At 40.3% G+C, this 24,826-nt stretch overlaps 2 protein-coding genes across 10 annotated transcripts in view; one reads left to right on the top strand and one right to left on the bottom strand.

The window, feature by feature from the left end:
- TOMM6 (translocase of outer mitochondrial membrane 6) overlaps positions 1 to 24,826 on the bottom strand; it is a 401,564-nt gene that overhangs the window by 355,740 nt on the left and 20,998 nt on the right. The gene's annotated exons all lie outside the window — the stretch shown is intronic.
- USP49 (ubiquitin specific peptidase 49) overlaps positions 1 to 24,826 on the top strand; it is a 79,076-nt gene that overhangs the window by 35,245 nt on the left and 19,005 nt on the right. The gene's annotated exons all lie outside the window — the stretch shown is intronic.

The following is a 24,826-nucleotide window of genomic DNA, read 5'->3' as shown; positions in this document are numbered from 1 at the left end:
GCGGGACTCGATCCTGGGACTCCAAGATCATGACCTGAGCCGAAGGCAGTCGCTTAACCAACTGAGCCACCCAGGCGCCCATGTTTTTCAAACCCCAATTAGAAAGTTACTTTTGGGGTGCCTGGGTGGCTCAGTTGATTGAGTGTCTGCTTTCAGCTCAGGTCATGATCCAGGGTCCTGGGATTGAGTCCCGCGTCTGGCTCCCTGCTCAGCACAGAGTCTGCTTCACCCTCTCCCTCTGACCCTCCCCACTGCTTGTGCTCTCATTTGCTCTCTCTCTCAAATGAATAAATAAAAAAATCTTTTTTAAAAAGTTACTTTTCATTTTTCAGTTTTCTTCTGGATATTTTTATCCCTTCTGAATGTATGTAAAAGGAATCAAAGACCTGACTACTAATAATTTGCCAAAGAGAACACTAGATTAGAAAGTTGTTCACTTACTCAGTTTTTCATTCAACAAACTTTATTAAGTACCTGCTATGTTCGTGGCACCATGTCCACCTCATGTTGATTATAATTGTGATATAGTCCATCGAACAGGCAGTTGTGATGCGACATTGTCGATGCTGAGTAAGGGAAGGCACGTGTGTGTGCTCCGAAGCACGCAGAAGTTTCCCCCTACGTCAGTCTTGAAGAGTAGTGGAAAGTTTCCTGGAGGAAGCATAAGTAAGAGCCAGACCAAGGAAGGGGTAAGTAGCCAGGAGAATGATGAAAACGTTCTAGGAGAGGGAGCAGCTTGTGGAAAGGCCTAGAAATGAGAGTAAGCTCTTCCATGGGGGCACTAAAAATAATTTAGAATAATGGGAGCATAGCTGTGGTGTAAGGAAAGTGGGATGGGCTAGAGAGGTGCAGGACCAGATCATGAGAGACTTGAGCCATAGTGAGTTTGGGCTTTATCCCCAAGGCAGCAAGGATGACATATGTGGGTTTCAGGCTGAAGGCAGGAAGACCTATTAAAAAAGCAGTGACAGTACTGTGGGCTAGAACCAACAGTGGTTTGAATTCGGTTAGAGGCAGTGGAGATGGAAGTAGTCTTGTTTGTTCTTTCAGAAAATACTGAGCACCTGTTTCTTGGTAGGTGCTGTTCCAGGCACTTGGGAGTCAGCAGTGACCAAAATAGACAGAACTCCCTGCCCTCCTGGAGCTTACACTCCAGTGGGGAGAAAGACAATAAATAAATATATACCGTGCTTACCTAGTTGTAATTGCCTGGGAGAAGGATAAATCAGGAAGAGGGATGAGGGTAAGGGAGTGTTGTGTGGGGAACGATTTTTTGTGTAGAGTGATCAGTGATGGCTTCACCGAGAAGGTAACATGTGAGCACATATCTGAATGAAGTGAGGAAGCAAGCCATGCGGATATCTGAGAGAAGAGCATTTGAAGCAGCAGAAGCAGAATTGCAAGGGTCTTGGGATCAGAGGTTACCTGTTGTTCAGAGGAACAGTGAGGAGGCCGGTGGCTGAAGAGGAGTACGTGAGTGGGAGAATAAAGGGAGTTGGGCCAGAGAGATAGCTTTATTGGCCGTTGTGAAATTGTGATGGATAGAAATAGAGTCAAGATTCAAATGGAAGAATCAGTAAGATTTGGGGATTGACTGGATATGGGTGGTGGAAAGGAGGAAGGAGATAAGGAACACAGTGATCTCATAACATGAATACTTTGACTTCATTCAAGGGAATAAAGCAGCTGGAGCAGATAAGCTTAGATACCTATTATCATGCAAATCTCTTTTTTTATTACAACATTGGGGAAGAGGTAATCTTGATTACACCCATTATGAAGAGAAAAAGTCTCTCACCATAGAATGGATTTTCCTTTGGTTTTGGTAGTTCTCCAATTAGGGACAGGACTTGACTGCTCAGCAGCCAGAATGCCTGAGTAATGGGGCAGCAGGGCTAGGCCAGATCTGGATGGAGCCCTTAGGATACTGCAGACTGCCCCCGACACATTACCACATCCTATATACACAGACACAGGCATATCCCATTTGCATTTTGTTCTTCTTTGCAGTCTTTAAGATGTCTGCTAAATTCCTAGTTGACATTAACCTAATTCAGTAGTATTGCAGCTGCTTCTACTGAGAGAGAAGTCATTATGATTTTGTGTCTGTACTAAGCATGGTTTTAGGAGATGCATCCATCCATTAAATCCTCATTTACTAATGATCTGCATAAGTCTCCATGCGATGCCTGGATGACAAAGAGGACAATGACATGGTCATTGTGCCAGGTCTCAAGGACTTGAAAATCTAATAAGGTGGACAAAGGAAATCAGGGATCACAGTTAGGCATGCCATAATATTGAGTGTGAAGAAGGTATGGGGAGTCCAGGGAAGGGTTCCTTAAGCTTTAGGCTAAGTGCAGCAAACTTCTAGAAGAGGCTAACTTCTAAATCCATGAAATTCTCATGCGCTGCCTAATCTGTGGAACACTCCCATCTACTTCTGTCCTTCTTTCCTAGTCCTTCAGACCCGTCTTCCTGAGGAAGGTTGTGTTTATAGGTCCCTGTATGACCTTCCTTGTTCTTTCCCAGTATTCTGTAGACTGTAATAGCTGGAAGGAAACAACTATAGGGTCAGTTAACAGAAAGCAAATAGTATAAGCAGATTCATATGTAGTTTATTTTATATTAATTCATAATTAAAATTAGTAATACTGTTATACAAATAGAACTATGTAGAAGTAGCTTTAAAAATACAGTGGCTTCTGGGGTGCCTGGGTGGCTCAGTTGGTTAAGCATCTGCCTTCAGCCCAGGTCATGATCCCAGGGTCCTGGCATGGGGCCCCTTGCCTGGCTCCCCGCTCAGTGGGGAGTCTGCTTCTCCCTCTCCCTCTGCCCCTCCCCCCCATTCGTGCTCACTGTCTCTCAAATAAATAAAATCTTTTTTAAAAAAATACAGTGATTTCTATAGAACAGCATTTCTCAAACTTATGTTTATATACCACTGTCATGATTTTTGTCACACACGGGTAGAATTTGTAGAGTTACTTAATATTTTTCTGTAAGCCAAATTACTTTTTTTTCTAACTTAAAAGCCTACTTGAACCTCATCTTAAAAAATATTTGTGGAGTTATGGATTTTTTGTTATTTTATAAGAATATATGACTGCTATATTAAAAAATATGTGCCCCTGGGGAGTTCCATTTCTGGATGGAACAGGGTAAGCACATGCCACCCAGTCTCTCCCACTGAATGCAGCTAAAAACTGGGTAGAACACATGGAATAGCAATTTGAGGACTCTGAGAAGTCAGCAGTAGCAGGTAGATTAGAGAAGTGCAGGATCTGAAGTACCACCATCCAGCTGGGAGTTTCCTTTTTTATTTCTAGTGTCCCCTGCTGGGACTCCGTGCAGCCCAAACCTGGAAGTGGGCACCAGGCAAGGACAGAGAGAGCTCTAGGATAAACCCTCTAGTGCTGACTCAAGTGGAAAAGGAGACTCAGCACTCAGAGTGGTAGAAGCTACCGCCTTTAAAACATTTGTCATCATTCTGTCGTGCCCCAGCCCCCAGGAAATCTCATGTTAAGGAGCTGGCAGTGTCAGCAGCAGGGGCTTATAGATGCCTGAAGCTCTAAGGGAGGGGAACCTTCCTCTCGGCTGGAGAAGCTGTCGTCCTAAAAAGGTGGGGGTCAGCTCCCATTACTTTTTTCCTTTCTCTGTCTTCCTGCTGCCTAGCTCCCAGATTATGTGGTAGAATGAGATAAGAAAAGCCCCAGGTTTCTGGCTGGAAGACAGGAAAAGGGAGCTCCAACGAACTGAAAAGGACCCAGGAGACAGTGGAGAGGGAGGAACTTAGGAAAGTAACCCCATAAGGTTGTTTGTGATCTCCTGGGCTCACCCCTCAATTGTCACATGCATGGATCTGTTCCCAAACAGCATACCAAAAACTTCTGAGTATTGAGCTATGAGATGAATCACTGTCCGGGTCCTAGACTGGCCACTGGGTTGCGCTCCTGCCAGACATATCGGAATAACTTTGCAAAGACTTTGAATGTAGAAATGACATTTAAATCATACCCCACAGAAGGTTGGTTGGAACTTGGGACCGGAATCCAACCAGGTCAATTGCCTACTAAAGTAAAAATATCAACATTTTCCATGGGATTTAAACAAGATGCAGAGTCTCATAATATTGAAAATGTCCAGGGCAGAACATAAAATTATTTAGCCTACAGAAAAATGGGAAACTCTCAACCAACGTGAAAGAGACAACCAATAGATGCCTACACTGAGAAAATACCTCTTCTCTACATGTGGATTATGTCCTTCCATCCAATTTGATTGGCAAGCCTTGGCCACATGCCCACTGCCGGCCTAGTGACCATTGCCAGGGAGTACCACGCACAAATGGGCTGACACTTCTCAGGGCCCACCTCTGGAGCTAGTGCTGAGGTCATCTCCTTCAGAAGCACATGGCCCTATGGAGGAAGAGTGGCTACTCAGAGTAAAAAAACAGAAGTTCTCACTTCCAGACTTCATAAAAACTTAACCTAAGTTGGGTTCTCAGATTTTAAGGGACTTTTCTATAGTAAGGTACAAAGAGGATTGAAAAGAGAAAACCTGTCAGATGGCTCAGTACAAATTTCATTAAGCCCTTTGTGTGTTTTCCCTTTGTGTATGATTCTTTCTATTTTTATTTTTTAAGCAGATGGGTAAATATGCTTCAAGGCCAACTGTTATTTTAGCACTGAAATAAATAACTAGTTGAAGAATGCAGGTGTAGGGAGCCACACTTTAGCCTTTGTAGCTGAAGATGACAGCCACTGACCAGTAATTGCTATCTCCCTAGCGGGTCCCCACCAGCTGCCCATACTGGTCCGGGATTTGTAGCTGCAGACTCCATGTACCGAGCTTGGCACAGTTTGCACCTGCTCTCCTCTCTTCAGAAAGAAATATTCCAGGTGCTCATCCATGCTCCCTCGGTTTATCTGTCACTATGATTTCTCTGAGTTCCCAGTGGTGCTGTATCATTTGAAGTTTTGCTTTAGTGTGTCTTCAAAGTGTTTCTTTTTCCGCTTCTGCTTGAATTATCTCTGTTCAGCTCATCACCCACCAGCAACTTAGGAATGCAAAGCAGAGAATTTTAGAAAGCATGCTTGAGAGAGAGGCTACTGAAAGTGGTGGCAGTTCTTAAAGCCTTAAATGTGTCAAGCTTCAATTTGTGCAGGCCAAGAGGGGTCAGAATGAAGATAGCTTTAAATCGTCAACAAACTTATAGCCATAAAATGGCAGGATCAGATTTAGAGGGACTAAGTTGAAAGGTGACTAAGAGCCCAGAGTAATAATTTGCCCCAGAGTACCTCTACATTACCCTTATAATATTTGACCGATGGGAAAGGGGACTTTGTGGGAATCAGGTGGAAAGATCTTAGAGAGCAAGCTAGTCATAGTCCGCATTTCTTTGGCAGTGTCAGCTTGTGATCTGGAGAAAGTCACAGGATTAATCTAAATGTTGACACTCATTTCTAGAGCTCTAACTCCGTGCCAGTTATTGCTCTAAGCATTTTACATATTAACTCATTTAATCCTTAACAACAACCCTATGAAGTAGAAACTATTATTGCTCGCATATTATGGATAAGGAAATTGAGGCCCAAAGAGATGATTTGCCCAAGGCCGTATACAACTAATAAGCTCAGAGCTAGAATTCCAACCTAGGCAGCTTGGCTTGACCTTTTAACCACTGTGCTATATTGCCTCTCCGTTTGTTTATATGTATTGCATTAAAAATACCTACCATAACTGGGGCGCCTGGGTGGCTTGGTCGTTGGGCGTCTGCCTTCGGCTCAGGTCATGGTCCCAGGGTCCTAGTATCAAGCCCTCCATCGGGCTCCCTGCTCAGCGGGAAGCCTGCTTCTCCCTCTTCCACTCCCCCTGCTTATGTTCCTTCTCTCGCTATGTCTCTCTCTGTCAAATATATAAATAAAATCTTTAAAAAAAATACCTACCATAGAGCTGTGGGAAACAGAAACTGAAATAATAAAAGTTCTTTTAATAAAAAAATAATAATACTTTCCAAAAGAAAACTATAGCATAAGAACCCAACACCAATGCTGGCAATTAGTATGAGAAGCCCATTTCTATAGAAATGTGACATTTAGAGTCAGAATCTTAAGTTAGGTTAAAAGGCCCTCCAAGGCTTTATTCTAAGAGGACTTTATCTAAAACAGTGGTTCTCAGATTTTAAAAATTTCACAGATCTGTCAAATAACACACTTGTGCTCGCACGCACAGACACACACCCCAACCCACACTACCTTCTGCTATCATCACCATTACAGAAATGGCATTTAACACCAAGAATGCTGGTGAGATATAATCTAATAAAGGACAGTTTCCCAGGAACAAAACAGATAGCAATTTTACCCTGGCCAGTGAAGATTACCCAAGATTACCCAATTTTACCCTGGTCTGAAGATTAGTGGTTGAGGAATTCATTCATCTGAACTGGTGGGTGTAGATCCTCTTGGTTTAGAAGAAAAATTACTTTGGGGTAGAGTGAATTCCCAAATGACGGCATCAGTCGTACCAATTGGAAGCAGGTAAATATTAGTTGAACTGTAGTTTATCCTGCTTCTTAGTAAAGTTTTTGGTGTTTGCCTTGGCAACCTGAGGTGCCTTTACTTATCTAGGGTTCTATGTGTTTCTTATCTTCCATATGAGATTGTAAACTCTGAAGTCACGAGTCTTATTTGTGTTGAACAAATGTTTTAATGCTTTTTCTTCTTTTTTTTTTTGATGAGGTAAAAATATATGAAATTTACCATCTTAACCATTTTTTTGTTTGTTTTTTTTAAAGATTTTATTTATTTATTTGACAGAGACAGAGATCGCGAGAGCAGGAACACAAGCAGCGGGAGGGGGAGAGGGAGACGCAGGCTTCCCCCCAGGAGGGAGCCCGATGTGGGACTCGATCCCAGTACCCTGGGATCATGACCTGAGCCGAAGGCAGACGCTTAACGACTGAGCCACCCAGGCACCCCCATCTTAACCATTTTTCAGTGTACAGTTCGTTATTGTGAAGTATATTTACGTTGTTGTGAAACATCTCTAGAATTTTTTCATCTTGCAGATCTAAAACTCTGTACGCATTAAACAACAACTCCCCTTTTCCTCCTCTCTCTAGCCCCGGGTAATCACCACGGAGCTTTCTGTTTCTATGACTTTGACTGCTTTAGATACGTCATATAAATGGAATCATACAGTATTTGTCTTTTTTGTGACTGGCTTATCTCACTTAACCTTAGTCTTCAAGGTTCATCCATATTGTAGCATGTGTTAGGATACCTTCCTTTTTAAGGCTAATATTCCATTGTATGTATATACCATAGTTTACCTATTCATCCATCAGTGGACATTTCCTCTGATTAGTGATGTTGAGCATCTTTTCAGATACTTGTTGGTCATTTATTTGTATATATCATCTTTGGGGAAATGTCTATCGAAGTACTTTGCCCATTTTTTAGTTGGATTATTTGATTTTTTTGTTGTTGAGTTGTAGGAGTTCTTTATATATCCTTATATAACCCCTTATCGGATATATGATTTGCAAGTATTTTTTCTCATTCTATAGGTTACTTTTTCACTCTGTTGATTGTGTTTTTTGATGCATAAAAGTTTTTAAGTTTGATGTAATGTCCTCTTCGTCAATTTTTGCTTTTGTTGCCTGGGCTTTTGGTGTCATATCTGAGAAATCCTTGCCAAGTCCGATGCCATGAAACTTTTCCCCTGTATTCTAGAAATTGTATAGTTTTAGGTCTTACATTGAGGTCTTTAAGCCATTTTGAGTTAATTTTTGTCTGCGGTGTAAGATAAGGGTCCAATTTCATTCCTTTGCATATGGATATCCAGCTTTCCCAACATCATTTGTTGAAGAGACTGTCCTTTCCTCATAGAGTGGTCTTGGCACCCTTGTCAGAGATCATTTCACCATAAAAACAGGGGTTTATTTCTGGGCTCTCTGTCCTATTCTGTTGGTCTGTTTGTCTTTATGACAGTACCACACTATTTTGATTACTGCAGCTTTGTAACAGTTTGAAATCAGAAAGTATATATCCTCCAACCTTGTTCTTTTTGAAAATTGTTTTGGCTTTTTGGAGTCCCTTGAGATTCCATATGAATTTTAGGATATTTCTATCGAAAATGCCATTGGGATATTGATAAGGATTTTATTGAATCTCTAGATCACTTTGGGTAGTGTGGACATCTTAACAATATTGTTTTCTTTTTTTTTTTATTCATGAGAGACAGAGCGAGAGAGAAAGGCAGAGGGAGAAGCAGGCTCCCAAAGAGCAGGGAGCCCGATGCGGGACTCGATCCCAGGACCCTGAGATCATGACCTGAGCCGAAGGCAGACGCTTAACCATCTGAGCCACCCAGGCGCCCTAACAATATTGTTTTCTAATGAACATGAGATGTCTTCTCATGTATTTGTGTCTAGTCCCGTGAAGTGATTTGGTCCTGGGCTTTTCTTTTTTGGGAGATTGTTTGTTTTTATTGAAGTGTAGCTGGCATACACAATGTTATATTAGTTTCAGTTGTACAACACAGTGATTCAACAAGTCTGTACATTATGCTATTCCCACAAGAGTAGCTACCACCTGTCACCATACAATGCTATTACGATACCATCAACTATATTCCACTGGGAGGTTTTTGATTTCAGATTCAATTTCCTCACTGACTGTTGGTCTTTTCAGATTTTCTCTTTCTTCATGATTCAGTCTTATGTGGATTGGTAGATTGTGTGTTCTTAAGAATGTATCCATTTCTTCAAAGTTACCAATTTGTTGGTGTGCAGTCATTCATAGTACCCTGTTACAATCCTTCTTATTTCTGTGGAATTGGTTGTAATTTTCCATTTCATTTCTGATTTTAATTACTCAAGTCTTCTCTTTTTGTCCTAATTAATTTATGTGAGGCTTTGTCAGTTTTGTTGATCTTTTCAAAAAACCTACTCTTAGTTTCATTGACGTTTTTTCCCCCATTCTGGTATTTTTTTTGTTTTTTTTTACCTAATCTTCGTTATTTGCTTCCTTCTGCTAGCTTTGGGCTTAGTTCTTTTTCTAGTTTCTTGAGGTGTAAAGTTAGGTTATTGATTTGAGGTGTTGTTTTTTTAATGTACACATTTACAGCTATAAACTTCCCTCTTAAAAGCACTGTTTTCACTGGATCCCATAGTTGTGGTATGTTGTTTTTTCACTTTCATTTGCCTCAAGGTATTTTCTGAGTTCCCTTGTGACTTCTTTGACCTCTTGGTTATTTATGAGTGTGCTGTTTAATTTCCACATATTTGAAGATTTTCCGGTTTCCCTTGTGCTATTGATTTCTAGTTTTATTTCATTGTGTTGGAAAGGATACTTTGCATAATTCCAGTCTTCTTGAGTTTGTAAAGACTTGTTTTGTGGCCTGACATGTGTTTTATCCTTGGAGAATGTTCCAGGTGCACTTGAGAAGAATGTATATTCTGTTGTTGGATGGAACGTTCTGTATATGTCCGTTAGGTCCATTTGGTTTATAATGTTCAGGTTCTCTATTTCCTTACTGATTTTCTGTTTGGTTGTTCCATGCATTATTGAAAGTGGAGTGTTGAAGCATCTTACTGTGTTGCTGTCTATATTACATTCAAATCTGCCAAAATCTGCTTCATATATTTAGATTTGGTACATATATGTTTATAATTGTTATATTTTCTAGGTGAATTGACCTTTTTGTCATTATATAATGTCCTTCGTTGTCTCTTGTAACAGTTTTTTTAAAGTTTTATTTATTTAAGTAATCTCTACACCCTACAGGGGGCTTGAACTCACAACCTTGAGATCAAAAGTCACATGCTCTTGCAACTGAGCCAGCCAGGCACCTCTCCTGTAACAGTTTTTGATTTAAAGTTTATTCTGTCTGATAGTAGTATAGCAACTCCTGCTCTCTTTTGGTTATCATTTGCATGGAATTCTTTTTCCTTCCTTTTTACTTTCAGATCTAAAGTGATCTAAAGTGAATCTTAGATCTAAAGTGAATCTCTTGTAGACAGCATATAGTTGGATCTTGATTTTTTTTTTTTAAGATTTTATTTATTTTTGAGAGAGAGAGAGAGATCACAAGTAGGCAGAGTGGCAGGCAGAGGGAGAGAGAGAAGCAGGCTCCCTGCTCAGCGGGACTCGATCCCAGGACCCTGGGATCATGACCTGAGTCAAAGGGAGACGCTTAACTGACTGAGCCACCCAGGCGCCCCTGGGTGCCTGAACTCACAACCCCCAAGATCAAGACCTGAGCTGAGATCAAGAGTCGGACACTTACAACCTAGCCACCCAGGCGCCTCCACGCTTTGTGTTATTGATGTTAGAAATTACATCTTTATATATTGGATACCTATTAACATAGATTTATAGAGTTTTTAAATGTTTTTATCATTTAAATTTTATATACCAAAAATTACTGTAATACAGGTTACTATATTTGTCTGTGTATTTGCTTTTCCTGGATAACCTTATATTTTTATGTTGCTGTTTTTGTGTTGCTGTTTATTGTCTTCTTTCTAAGGATTCCGTTTAGCATTTCTTGCAGAGCAGGACTTGTGGTAATGAACTCTCTCAGCTTTTCTTATCTGAGAAAGTCTTAATTTCACCTTTATTTTTGAAGGATAATTTTGTTGGATACAGTATTCTTGGTTGACAGGGGTTTTCTTTCTTTCAACACTTTGAATATAGCATCTCACTCCATTGTAGCCTACAAAGTTTCTGCTGAGAAATCATTGATAATCATATGGAAGCTCACTTGTATGTGACAAATAGCTTTTCTCTTGTTGCTTTGAACAATGTGATGTGTCTTGCTGTGGTTCTTCTTGGGTTTATCTTAGTTGGAGTCTTTTGAGCTTTTTGAATATGTATGTCCATTTCTCTCCTCAGATTTGGGATGTTTTCAGCCATTATTTCTTCAAATATGCTGTCTACCCCTTTCTCTTTATCTTCTTTTTCTGGGACTCCCATAGTGTGTACATTGGTCCTCGTAATAGTGTCCTGTAAGTCCCTAAGGCTCTCTTCATTTTTCTTCATTCTTTTTTCTTTTTTGTTCTTCTGACTTAATTTCAAATGACCTGTGCAAGTTTGCTGCTTTTTTCTTCTGCTTTATCATATTTGCTGTTAAACCCCTCTAATGATTTTTTCACTTCAGTTATTGTATTTTTCAGCTCCAGAATTTCTTTTTTTTTAAGATTTTATTTATTTGAGAGAGAGACAGAGCACAAGTGGGGAGAGGGGCAGAGGGAAGTGAGGGGACAAGCAGACTCCCCACTGAGTGGGGAGCCCAATGTGGGGCTCGATCCCAGGACCCTGAGATCATGACCTGAGCCGAAGTTAGTCACTTAACTGACTGGGCCACCCAGGCGCCCCTCAGCTCCAGAATTTCTGTTTCTTTTTTTTTTTTTTTTTTTAAGATTTTATTTATTTATTTGAGAGAGAAAGAGCACAAGAGTATTAGAAGGATTCTGAGTAAATGGTGAGCAGACCAGTCTGGCTGTTTGCATGCAAAGCTACTTTGGAGATTGTTTGAAATACTTACAGAGGTCTGGCTAAGGGACTTGGGCTTTATCATACAGATAGTGGCAATCTGTTAGAGGTGGTAGTTGTGGGTTTTTGTTGTTGTGTAATTTGGAGCCATGGTTAATGTTAAGTATGCATTTGGAAGCTCAGAAGTGCTCGTGGTGAAGGGAAATAATCAGCTTACTTCAAAAATACTAGCGTCACTTTTTGTAGCCATAATGTAGGTGATCTTGTTTGAAGTTTCCTGTTATACTCTGAAGTTCAGTAAAAGTAGCACCAGTGTATCAGAATCTCCCGGCTAGCTGGCACTGGTGCTGCATACTGCTTTCAAGAATATCAATCGCTTGCGGATCTGTTGTATTTACTCCACTACTGTCTCTCTTTCTACCATGAACTTACTATTTACTTGAATACTTTCAAAAGTATAAAACAACAAGGAATTTCTACAGGGGTTACAGTAGACACTGGATTACCAAGACAGACTTCCCCAAAGCTTGAAGACCTGTGATCACTGGGAGGAAATATGGGTCTTGCTTTGAACTTAGGTACATCCACCACAAAAGCAATCCTAAAGAGTGTCTAGAAGAGACAGCTGCACAGGTAAATTTTACTAGACCTTCATGGAATAGATAAACTGTGGAGGCATTAAACTGTTTCAGAGAAGAGATAAAGGGGTAAAGCTACCCATTTCATTTTTTGAGGTTAGTGTAATTTTGTTACAAAAACAGAAGGATGATAGAAAAAAATGAAAGACTAATCACATTTCTGAATATGGATGTGAAAATTCTAAATGAAATATTAGCAAATTAAATGTATCCTTATATTAAAATGCAAAACAAAACATTATGACCAGATGGGTTTTTTTAATCATTGTATGCAAGGGTGGTTCAATATCAGAAAATCCACCACTGACATAATCCAGCATATTAATTTTTAAGGGGGTATGGTCATATAATTTTCTTAACAAGTTCAGAAGAAAATATTAGATGGAATTTAATATTTAGTCTGATTAAAATATTCTTTTTACCAAACTAGAAATAAAAGGGAATTTCCTTAACCCAAAGTTAACCAAAACCCCCTATGATAGCTATCATACTTAATACTAAAACTCTGGACCCATTCCCTCTAATGTTAGGAACAGGGCATGGTGCCTACTGTCATCTTACTATTTTGTAATAAATTGTGGAGTTTCTGGTGAATGCCAGAAAAAAAAGAAAAAGAAAGAAAAGATAGGACAAAACTGTCTATATTTGAAGAAGATATGGTTATTCATAGAAAATTCAAGAAAATTGACAAAGTATTAGAGCTAATAACAGAGTTCAGCGATTTTGTGGTTGAACCATATGAAATTAACATTTTTTGTAGGTAAAAATGGTCAAATATCAGTCATTTCATATGATTCAATCTAATATAAAAGTCACATCAGTAGCTATTTATTAAATGTATATTTTTAAAAAGATCCCATTCACATAGCCATAAAAAACTGTCAAGTATCTGGGAAATATCTAAATAAGAAATAGGTTAGTCTTGTGGAGGAAACATATTGTAAGACCTGAATAAACAGAGAGATACCATGTTCATGGATGGAAAGACTTAACTATCATAAAGAGGTTACTTTTCCCCAAATAAGGTTTTATTTTATTTTAAAAATTTTTTAAGTTTTATTTATTTAAGTAATCTCCACACTGAACAAGGGGCTTGAACTCATGACCCAGAGATCAAGAGCTACACATGCTGTTCTGACTGAGCCAGCCAGGCGCCCCACCTCTAAATAAGGCAATTTGATTCAAGGCAATACCAATCAAAAATTCAAGAGGATTTTTAAAAATAATTTTGCAAGCTTATCCTAAATTTCATATGGCAAAGAGGCAAAAATGGCTAAGGCTGCATTGAAAAAGAATTGTTGAAGAGTGGCAGTATAGGATGGCAAGATTTGCAGAACTTGTCTCTGTAGTAATCAGAACAGTGTGGTCTTGGTAAGGGACTAGTCAGATAGGCCAGCTGAAGAGAATAGGAAAATAAATCCAGATGTATTTTAATAACCTAAGTGAAAACTTTAAAACTTTCAGAAGATACTGTAAAGAGAATATCTTTGGGGCGCCTGGGTGGCTCAGTCATTGGGCGTCTGCCTTCGGCTTGGGTCATGATCTAGGGGTCCTGGGATCGAGCCCCGCTTCGGGCTCCCTGCTCCTGGGAGGCCTGCTTCTCCCTCCCTCATTCCCCTTGCTTGTGTTCCCTCTCTCGCTATGTCTCTCTCTGTCCAATTTATTGATTGATTGATTGATTGATTGTGTACTGAAGAAAACATACACTCACCACTTACCCAGCACTCAGATGAGAATTTATTTATGAGAATTTATTATGTCCAATTTATTTATTGGACAGAGAGAGACACAGCGAGAGAGGGAATACAAGCAGTGGGAGTGGGAGAGGGAGAAGCAGGCCTCCCACCGAGCAGGGAGCCCGATGTGGGGCTCGATCCCAGGACCTGGAATCCACGACCTGAGCCGAAGGCAGCTGCTCAACGACCGAGCCACCCAGGTGCCCCAAATAAATAAAATCTTTTAAAAAAATATCTTTTATTACCTTGACTTAAGAAAGGATTTCATAAAATATAAAATCCTAAATTGCATCATATGATTGCATTAACTAAATCTTATTCAGGACAAAAGACACCTTAAAAGACAAGCAACAGACTAAGAGAGGATATTTACAGGTGTAAATTTAAAAGTGTTGTATCCAGAATATATAAAGAAAAGACCAACAACCCAATCCAAGAGTAGGCAAAGGTTGGTTGATCTCTTGGAATATGTAATGCCTATTACTTTATTTCTGCCAATATTAGATATATATATCTGTTGATAGCACCTTCAAAGCAGTTAAGTTCTTATTGGTAAGTTCTCATCTGAGTGCTGGGTAAGTGGTGAGTGTATGTTTTCTTCAGTTCACAAAAAAGAAAACAAAAATGTTCAATAGTTATTTGAAAAGATGTTCAACATTAAGCTAGTAATTAAGCAAATGAAAATTAAAACAATGAGATATTTCACATTAGATTGTAAAAATCTAAAGTTCGGACAGTAGTCAGTCACATTTGGTTAAGAGCCAGCTTTGGAATCTATCTCACAGCTCAGCCATGTACCAGCAGTGTGACCTTGGAGAGGATTCTTTACCTCTCCGAGCCTTCTTATTCTTCTTAAAATGAGTTTAAAATCACTTACCTCATCAAGTTGTCAAGAAGAATTGATGTGCATTAAATTTTAGAACAGTGTCTGGATATAGTAATGTCCAATAAATGATAGTTCAATTATTTATAATGCAAGTTAATTATAAAAATACCAGAAAGTATCTAGAAATTTTGTCTGTGTTCTACTTAGATCTTAGATAGAGAACTACCCCTGAAATTGCCAGCTAGCTTTTTGCTAGCCCTCGCAGATGGCATTACCTTGGTGAAGTCATAACTAGGGTTTAGACCTTAACTCTAAAGGTTCAGAACCTCAATTTTGTGAGAACACGATATGATGTCCAGTTTCTTGGGAAATGACTTATGTGACCAAAACAATTAGAAGATTCATTTACAGTGAGAAATGTAAGTGTTAAGCATACTAGTACTTGAACTTGGTGGTTATTACATTCTCTCCCTGAAGGCAAGGTACATGGAAAATCAATTTTAGTTTTCTGTGCAAGCAATTGATGCAAAGGAAGTCTGCTGAATGTTTTTAGTGATTAATGGTTTCTGGCCCTCATTTGATATCACCAGGCTCAAGTAGTTGTATTTACAGACTGGGGGCTTGTTCCCCTATGCCATGTAGAAAGGGCACTGTTTCATTATTACTCTGAGAATGCTCCCTCTTACCTGTGGTCTTTAGTCCATAGTCAGGTATAGGCTCATATGTCTAGGACAGTCATATTCTCCCTAGGTCTCTGAGGTTATACCTGGGTTACTTTGATTGGGTGTGGGGGCCCCAGAACCCTGCCGTCACTCAGACCTCAGGGTTTTGGTATTTTTAACAGATGGATTATTGTGTTTACTACTTTTTTTTTTCCCTTTCTAACTTCAATCTCAGAAGATAAATCCTTATCTACTCTTTTGGAGACATTTGATACTATTATCATGTGAGAACACAAAGTTCCTTTTTTTTTTAAGAGAGAGAGAGAGCGCGTGCGGCGCGTGCACACATGTATGCGCACGGGGGTGGGGGGAGGGGCGGAGGGAGAGGGAGAGAGAGTCTCAAGCAGACTCCACTTTGAACACAGAGCCCAACACAGGGCTCGATTTCATGACCCTGAGTTGAAACCAAGAGTTGGATGCTTAACTGTGCCACCCAGGTGCCCCATAAGTTCCTTATTTCTTGAACCTACTCAATGACATCAACACCTTAATGGTCCTGCCCTCCTTCCTATTAAGGTCCAGGGCATATCTGGACCTTTGTGAGGTATTTTCTTTACCAGCAGGCTCATAAACTAGACTCTAATTGGAATTAGTAAAGCATTAGATGGTTTCTTAGAGATGTGTTGGTTGGTCTCTTGGAATATTATTTATTATTTTGCTTCTGCCAATATTAGATAGTTTTTATCGATAGTTCCTTCAAAGCAGTTTAGTTCTTATTAGTTTGGGTAGGTTCTCATATGAGTGGTAGGTATAGTGATGATGTATATGTTTTGGTAAGTTTGCTGTAGCTGAGTTAGGTGGTTTGATTGGGCACTTTATTTACCCTTGGCTATAGCCAATTAGTGACCATTAACTTAAAAATAACAAACTGAAGGGGCATCTGGGTGACTCAGTTGGTTAAGTGTCCAACTCGATTTCATCTCAGGTCATGATCTCAGGGTCTCAAGATCAAGCCCCACGTCGGGCTCTGTGCTGGGTGTGGAGCCTGCTTAAGATTCTCGCTTCCTCTCCCTCTGCCCCTCCCCCCTAAAAATAATAAAAATTAAAAAATAACAAATGGAAGTTTACTAAGAAGTCAGGCTCAGACAACACATGTTCAGAAATGAAAGGTTTAACTTTAGAGTAATTACTTTTCTAGTTATTCATATGTATTAAAAGCTAATGAATTGCATACATCTCTTGTTTCGTTATACCTCACTGATATAATTTGGTGGTTGTGTACAATGTTCAGCACAGTTACCAGAGGCGACATGGGAGGGTTGCTGGAAAAAATTATGAAGTTGTGAGGCTTATTGTTTGTGTTCTTATATTTTGTTTTAGGGCCCTCCCTCCTTGGTGTCCATTACCCCTTATGGCTCAAGTCTTCCTTCTGTGGGGTCTCAAGCAGTGATTCAGACTTTCTCTCCCTCTTTAGTTTCTTCCTCACTATATCTATCTATACAGCACCCTGTCCCTCAGAGCTCTGCTTTCCACTTCCTGCTATGGTAAATTAATCTGCGCTTAGCTGTTAACCATTGATTGGCTTTGTGTGTTTCCCTTATAAGATTCTATATTTGCCTTTAATGAGGATGTCATTGTCTTAATCCATAAGGTGGGACTCACTGGCAGGGCAGAAGGGTTGGCATCTCTAAAATAAGAGCAGAGGTGGCTGGGATCTGTGGGATTTAAACTACATGAAGTTCATTGCCTGGGTGTGCACTGGCTGTCTTTTCTCTTGTGTCTGCTTACTATAGTTGAGTTCCCAGAAGCACTTCTGCTTCATTCTTATACGAGAGATGAGGGTTCATGCACAGTTCATGTCTTTGAAAAGCCTTCTATGCCTTATTTGAAAGAAGGCCTCTTTTATATTTTTGCCATGCAGCACATTCTGTGGGACCTGTAAATATTCAATGGGCATACCCCCACTGGAGAGGGAGCGGAGACTGATTCTGCTTCTTTCATCCAGCTGCATTTTATGGTGCTATGAGTTTGTTTCTAACATCTTAATTGGACTTTTACTTCCTTTGCATTGTGTTGCTACTAAAGGTCTTAAAGACCTAAGAGAAATAGATAATATTAGAAAAAAATCTTTAATGTGCTTGGGGAAAATAATGATTTTTCGCATTTTTAATATAAAATAATCATTTATTTTCTTGTTTAAGAGTATTTTATTAAAAATGCCTTATTAAACGAAACTGGGTAAAATCAAGATCAGACAACCAATTACTGTAAGCTGCTCAGTTAGCCAGCCCAACTTCAGGCCCTATGCAGGCAAAAATAACTGTTTTCAGGGATAGGTGACAAGGTGGCCAGGTCAGCCAGTACTTTGCTTAGAGGCATGCACTTTCAGAGTGCAGTTACATGGCCATTTTATTTGAGCCTCCCTCAGGAACAACTCTTTGAAGTAGATACTATTGCCTTCTGATTTTACAGACTGAGAAACAGGCTTATTGTGTGGCTTTTGTACTTGGAGTGGTATGGAGGGTCCTCCACCATTTAGCTGATTGCCTTCACCACCCACTAGCGCACTCTCACACTCACACTTCTTCAGAGAGGTTGGTTGGGTTTTGAGAGTTGTAGCTTGCTGACCAGTAAACTGAAATAATGTGAGGAGCTGTTCCATGAAGGAAGGAAAGATCTCTTGAGAGTTGGGAAAGGCAAGAGCCTGCCCACGAAAATCAGTTCTATGGACAAATTTCGGTAGTGGCCCCTGGGCGAGTAGAGTAGAAATTACCTTGGGTCCTTGGCTGATACGAAATTTCACGTGATTGACGCTTGACCAATGGAGGCTCCACTATATCAAGAGGTCTGCACTTCGCTGGTCATAAGCTTATGGAGAGGGAGTGAGGGGGGTTCCCTGTGCAATGATTAGTGCTACTAGAATATAATTCCGTAGGTTCTCCATACACCACAAGTTATCATCCGACTGCCTGTCTCTACGTCCTTTTCTAATGAAAACATAATAAACCATCGATGTTCTGTGCTTATCTTCAGTCATCTTGCTGATGCCTGAATTTTTAAGACTGTTGAAACAGTCTCCTCAGTGCCATATCTTTTTAAAAATAGATAACACATGATTTCTTTCTCCCAGAAGGTACAAAGGTTGATGACTGAATCTCCTCTCCATCTCCATCCCCAGTTTGCCATCATGGTGTGTGTGCTGTTACTAGTTTCTTGTTTAACCTCTTAATGCACGTGAGGGGGCAGGGAGGTTGTATGTGTATAGTTTTTTTTTAAACAGTCTCATGATGGTATATTATATACACCATTCTGCCCCTTTGTTTTTTTCACATACTGTATCTTGAATCGTTGTGCAAATAGGTCTGCCTCTTTATAAAAGAAAGCAAAACAAAAAACAACTGATGGTTTCCATTATATGGCCCATTTATAATTTATTTAATCTGTTCTCCATTAAAGTGCCTGAGTGTTCTCTTTGTAGCTTCCAGTTTTCTCCTTTTGTGTGTATGTAACAAATACCCCTTTGTATCTGGCCCTTCTTTCTAGACATTTGTCTTCTTTGCTCTTGAAATAAAGTGCTCAAAAATTGTGTCTCCACTCATGCAAAATATGATGGCCCTTTGTCCTGAAAGATGTGTTTTGGTGTATTGATGGGGAAGGCCCAGAACTAAATATACTGCTATCATTTTAAGAAACAGGACATTAGGAAGAGGAGGTTCCTATTTCTTGGAACAGCCACTGAAATAACCAGCACTGGCATCTAATCCTGACAATCAGTTTGTAAATTCTAGTCAGATTTATTTTCCATTCACAGAAATTGTTCTTTTTTTTCCTCTACAGGCAGTTCCTACCGTATATGTGTGTCTTCCATACAAATGTCCATGTGTGGAAAGCCCTCTTCAGCCACGTGGGGGAGTGGGAGGAGGGAGATTTCCCAATTTCACTGCCTGGGCTGCAGCTGGGAGAGCAATTCTTGGCATTTCAAGTTGAAACTTTGAATTAATTTTCTCAAAATAATACAGTTGGTAGTTAGCTTCCCTCCTGGTAGTGCTAGTATTCTAGTACTATACTGGAGATACATGACGGGCTTCAACTGGCCCACGTGCTATTTATAACATTGTTTCTCTGAGAAGACTATTATTCCAGAGTCTCAACTGGAAAACAACCTGTTGGGTGATGTTTGTGAATATTGGATTGGATCCATGTGGCCAAATTTTGCTTTGCCAAACATCATGTGGCCTGGGAGTAACTTGTGTCTGCCCGGGGTCAGAGATTCCTGCTACTGTTTGCTGAGACCACAGCCAGACTTAGGAAGGTATAAGATGAGTTCCTTGACACCTGGATGATCAGAGTTAGTGAGGAAGGAGCAGAACTGTGAAAAAATGAGGGGGTTTTTCTTTTCCAATAATGGAAGAAGTTTCAGGGAGAAAACATTAGACCAAGCAAGAGCATTTCAAGACTGACTAAAGTGGCTTTGTGACCCCAAAAGACAAAGATACTCAGGAAGTTCTTATGGGCAAAAATCCGGTAAAGTTATTGAAAGCAACTTTGGGGGACCTGCAAAGGAGTTGCCACCTGATCCTAAAGGGTATATTTGAGGCCCAGACCAGAGGGTATTTTGCCAGCCATCTTCTGTGACTAATGCTGCTGAGAAAAACTACTGGTTTGATTTGGTGTGTTCGTGTAGGGTGGGGAGGGTGCATTTCAAAGTAAAACTAGATGTGATGATAAAATGATGATAGAGATGAAAGGTGTCCCAAAACTTCTCTAATTTGTGATAGGTTTGTTTCACGGTTTTCTTTTGCTACCAGAGAGTATATTCTTTATTGTCTTAAAACAATTTTTAAAAAAGATATTTATTTTGAGAGAGAGAGCACAGTCAGAGAGGAGGAGCAGAGGAAGAGGGAGAAGCAGACTCCCCACCTCATGAGCAGAGAGTCCGACACAAGGCTCAACACCAGGACCACGAGATCATGACCTGAGCTGAAGGCAGACACTCAACTGAGCCACCCAGGCACCCCTGTCTTAAAACCATTTTTATGGAACTTTGTAAGCACACCCTAAAATAAAGAGAATAGCATTATGAGCTCCATGTACCCATCAACCAGCTTCAACAATTATGAATGTTTTGACAGTGTTTCATCTATCTTCCTGCCACTCCCCCCCAGAATAGTTTAAAGCAGATTCCATACATCGTATTTCACTTATAAATACTTGAGATATCTCTAACATATAAAGACTAAAACAAAGTATAACCACCATACTACTGTCACATTAAACAAATAATTAATGTTTTCTCATACTTAGTCTATGTTTAAATTTCTCCAGTTGTGGTAGAGAGGGAAGGATTACAAAGAGGCATGAAGAAATTTTGGGAGTGATGGATGTGTTCATGCTTTTGATTGTGGTGATTTTATAAGTATATACCATATGTCAAAAACTTACCAAATTATATACTTTAAACATGTGTTTATTGTATGTCACTTATACCTCAGTGAAACTGTTAAAAAATTGATATAGGTAGAGGCAGACAATATTTTAAAACATTTTTTCCCAGTTGTCTGAAAAACATCTTTTTATAGTTGGTTTGTTGATATCAGGATTTAAATGTGAACCACACACTGAATGTGGTTGATATGTCTCTAAGTTTCACATAGTCTATAGTAGTTCCATCCCCCCACCCGCTTTTTTCTTTATGCCATGTATTTGTTAAAGACTTCAGATCATTGATCCTGTAGCATTTGCCACACTCGGATTTGGTAATCTGGCGAATTGCAGCCTTGTGGTAGCATGTTCTGTCTCCTACATTTCTCATACCCTGGTAGTTAGATCCAAATGCTTCACTAGACTCAGGTTCAGTTCTTTCAGCCAGAGTACTTTATAGGTGATGCTGCTGTGAACCCCTTATTGCATCCTATCAGCATGTAGCATGTAGTGTGTGATCATCCTGCTTTTAGTGTAAAATGATCAGTGGAGTCTGTGTTGTCAGTCTTACCCACTCCTGATAAAGTTTCCTGGTAGCTTTCACCTAGTAGTAGAAGGAGCTGCTGCTTCACTCCGTTATTTCATTAGGGGTAAATTCCTCACTGGGTGTGTTTGTGTAATTTTTAATAGCTCTACTAAGGTGTAACTTACATACAATAAACTGCACATATTTAAAGGGCACAATCCAAGAAGTTTTGGCATATGTATACACTTTGACATATGTGTACATTTTTGATGACTGACTGCCTGGCTGCTGTGGAGAACCTAGTGTTTTCGAGGCATACTTCAGGACTACAAGCCAGGATTCCTGTGGTCAGATTTGTAAAGGGTAACCCTGATTCTCTCAGTGGTGGCAATAGAAATTTTCCATGCGGCAGTGGAGTAGAAGAGGGAACCTTTAGTTTGGACCTTGCTTGAACACTAGCCTGTCAAGTAGACCACGCCAAAACAACATCAGGTTGTAGCAAATAGGCCTTTTTGATTGGGAGGTAGCATAAATTATTAAGCTCTGAATTAGACTTGTTTAATGTTTACACAGCCAACCGAGTTATCTTCTACTCTTGGCTGCCACTTCTCTGTGGAGTCACAGGTAACACTTTTAAGAGCACATGTGCTCCTGTGTGTGTTTTCCATGTGGATTCAGAATTTCTTGTGAGCACTCTTTTTTGGCCACCTTGTCCCCAGTCTACTATAGATCTGGACAAGGGGTTAAGTTTTAGGCACAGACCTCTTTGGCAAGAGTATTAGGCTAATCAGTCAAAAAGTCGGATCTGTCAAAGGCCAGCTAGCTTAGCTTTGTTCCACAGATGGCAATTCTCTAACCCCCTATCAGTCATCTTTTCTATCTTGAACACCTGGAGACCTGGATGAAATTGTGTATATTTCAGTCCGTGATCGTCACGGCTACCAAACGAATAAACAAAAAGTGCAAAACACGTTCAATAGCTTCATCTTGCAAATACTATTAATAGTAGTATACATAATACAGGTATCAGAATGTGAAAATTCAACCTAAGATAGAGACTCTGCAATGAAATGGAAAGATTTCATATTCAAAAGTACTTGTGGGCTCTGAATATACCAAATTGTTGCATTGTATGGTTTTTTTTTTTTAAGATTTTATTTATTTAATTTGAGAGAGAGGGAAAGAGAGAGAGAGCGTGTGCATGCAAGAAGGGTGGGAGGGAGAGAGAGAATCCCAAGCAGACTCCCTGCTAAGTGCGGAGCCTGACGTGGGGCTCGATCTCACAACTGGAGACCATGACCTGAGCCGAAACCAAGAGTCAGATGCTTAACTGACTGAGCCACCCAGGCGCCCCGAGTTCTGTTTTAAATGAGTGAATTTTATGGTATATAAACTATATCAATAAAGTACTCTTTAGAAAGTATTTGTGAAAATTAAAATACGTTATAGAAATGATACTCAACATTGTAGGAATAGGGCGCCTGGGTGGCTCAGTTGGTTAAGTGACTGCCTTCGGCTCAGGTCATGATCCCGGAGTCCCGGGATCGAGTCCCGCATCGGGCTCCCTGCTCGGCGGGGAGTCTGCTTCTCCCTCTGACCCTCCCCCACTCATGTACTCTGTCTCTCTCTCTCTCTCATTCTCGCTCTCTCAAAACATTGTAGGAATAGATGAAATCACTGAGAAAGAGAGCTGAGGGCAGAGTCTTGAGGAAAGTGTACATTTTAAGGAAGAGAGAGACATGAAAACAGGGAAGGTGTGATTTCAGACATAGGGAGAAAACCAGAGAACAGTGGCTTAAAATTCAGGCTAATGAACTTAGCTATAAAGAAATTGCCAGTGCCCTTTGTGTAAATAGTTCCCATGAAATGAATGTGTTAAGGAGTGAACTGTGAGGAAGATGCAGCTGCACATTATCTTGCCAGAAATAAGGTGGGCAGAAGAAGAAAGAGCCCAACAACAGTGTCAGTGATCATCTGGAGGCAGGGCAGACTTTTGTCTGTATGTCCTTCTTTCTCTCTCTAGACAGGAGAGACTTGTGTGTATCTGGAGAGAAAGGTGAACAAGAGAGCAGAGACTGAAGGTACAGAGGGCTTACATCCAATTCTTGCTCTTACTATGGTCAGAGAAGTTGGTGTTTGGTACAGAGCAGAGCATTTATTCCTTGATGGTTGTGCTGTCTTTGTCATTTCCCTGCTGGGCCACAGGCACAGCCCCTCCCCTGGACAAAGCAGGGCTGTGGGCCCTGCCCAGAGCTTCCTAGATGAACCCTACTCCTTTCTAATCCAAGAAGGCAGGTCCTAATGCAAGTGAGAGAGACATTACCACATGGGCATAACCTGCACTCTGCTCTCACCCGCGATTAGACACTCATTCCTGAACACCAGTACTTGATGGCCGAGGCCAGGTGAGCAGTGACACAGCTCACAAGGCTTGGGCACACCCAGCACGGCAGCATACGGTGACCTGCTGCTGCCTTCCATCCCAGCTCTCGGGTCAGAGAGCTAAAGAACACGTTTAGTCAGAGCCTCTGAAACCCTCTCAGAGAGTTCTGCCTCCCTGGGAGTCTCTGAGCCATGCTCTGACTGATAAGTCACCCTCCACCACCACCTCCGCCCCCCCCCCACATCCTGGGAGAAGGGGAGCGGGGAGAAGGGGAGAGGCGGTGTGTGGGGGACACTCCACTCCACTGAGCCACATCCCCACACATACACTGCCTTAGCAAAGGGCTTCTGAACACTTTCTTTCACTAACCTCATCCCTCTCAGGCTCTGCTGCAACTTTTTGTTTTTCTTATTTTGTATTTATTGCCTTTGTCTTGTTTTAGCCAGCATCTAAAAATGCAAAAGGCTAGTTTCGTTGTATTTATTATACAGCCTTTTAGAGCCCTGAATAATACTCTAGGATGTAGCGTTCTTCCCTTTTGGGTTATTAACTGTATCTTTCATCTTTTCCTTAATTGTATGTTGGTATTAAATTATATTTCCCCATATCTCTTGGAAATAAAATGTTAGCTGAAAATAAAATTCGTTTTTAATACTTATTTATAAAAATGTATTCACTGTGCCTTTTCAAGCAGTCTTTGTGAGTTTGGTGGTACGTGCAATTTAGGGTACATTTAGTAAGTTGAAGGGTTAAAATACCCTGCGCTGTCGCATATGGCAGTGAGCAGAATCGCAGATGTTGATGATACCACGTAATTAGTATTCTTTTATGTAAATGAAGGCTGTCAGCATGTTACCATAGTGTCTACTCTCTCTGAAGCTGGAATTTATGCCACTTGGTCTCACCAAGACCAGGCAGGATTATTCCACTGTCCTTAGTTAAGAACTGAAAAGAAAACAATATGATGAGAGAGAGAAAAGAAATGGAAATCTCCCCAAAGGAGATTATTTTTTTCCTATTTGGTTTTTGTTGATTTCTCCCCCAGAAGTTTTGTTCTGATGATGCAGTTACACATTTAGAATTGGCTAAGAGATTTTCTACATGAGAACAATTGGACTAGTCCAGTTAAA

The sequence above is a fragment of the Leptonychotes weddellii genome, chromosome 8, assembly GCF_054177405.1.
Source record: "Leptonychotes weddellii isolate Sample4059 chromosome 8, ASM5417740v2, whole genome shotgun sequence".
Lineage (NCBI taxonomy): Eukaryota > Metazoa > Chordata > Mammalia > Carnivora > Phocidae > Leptonychotes > Leptonychotes weddellii.
Note: the sequence above shows the minus strand (reverse complement) of the source record. Positions and strands in the feature narration are given on the sequence as shown.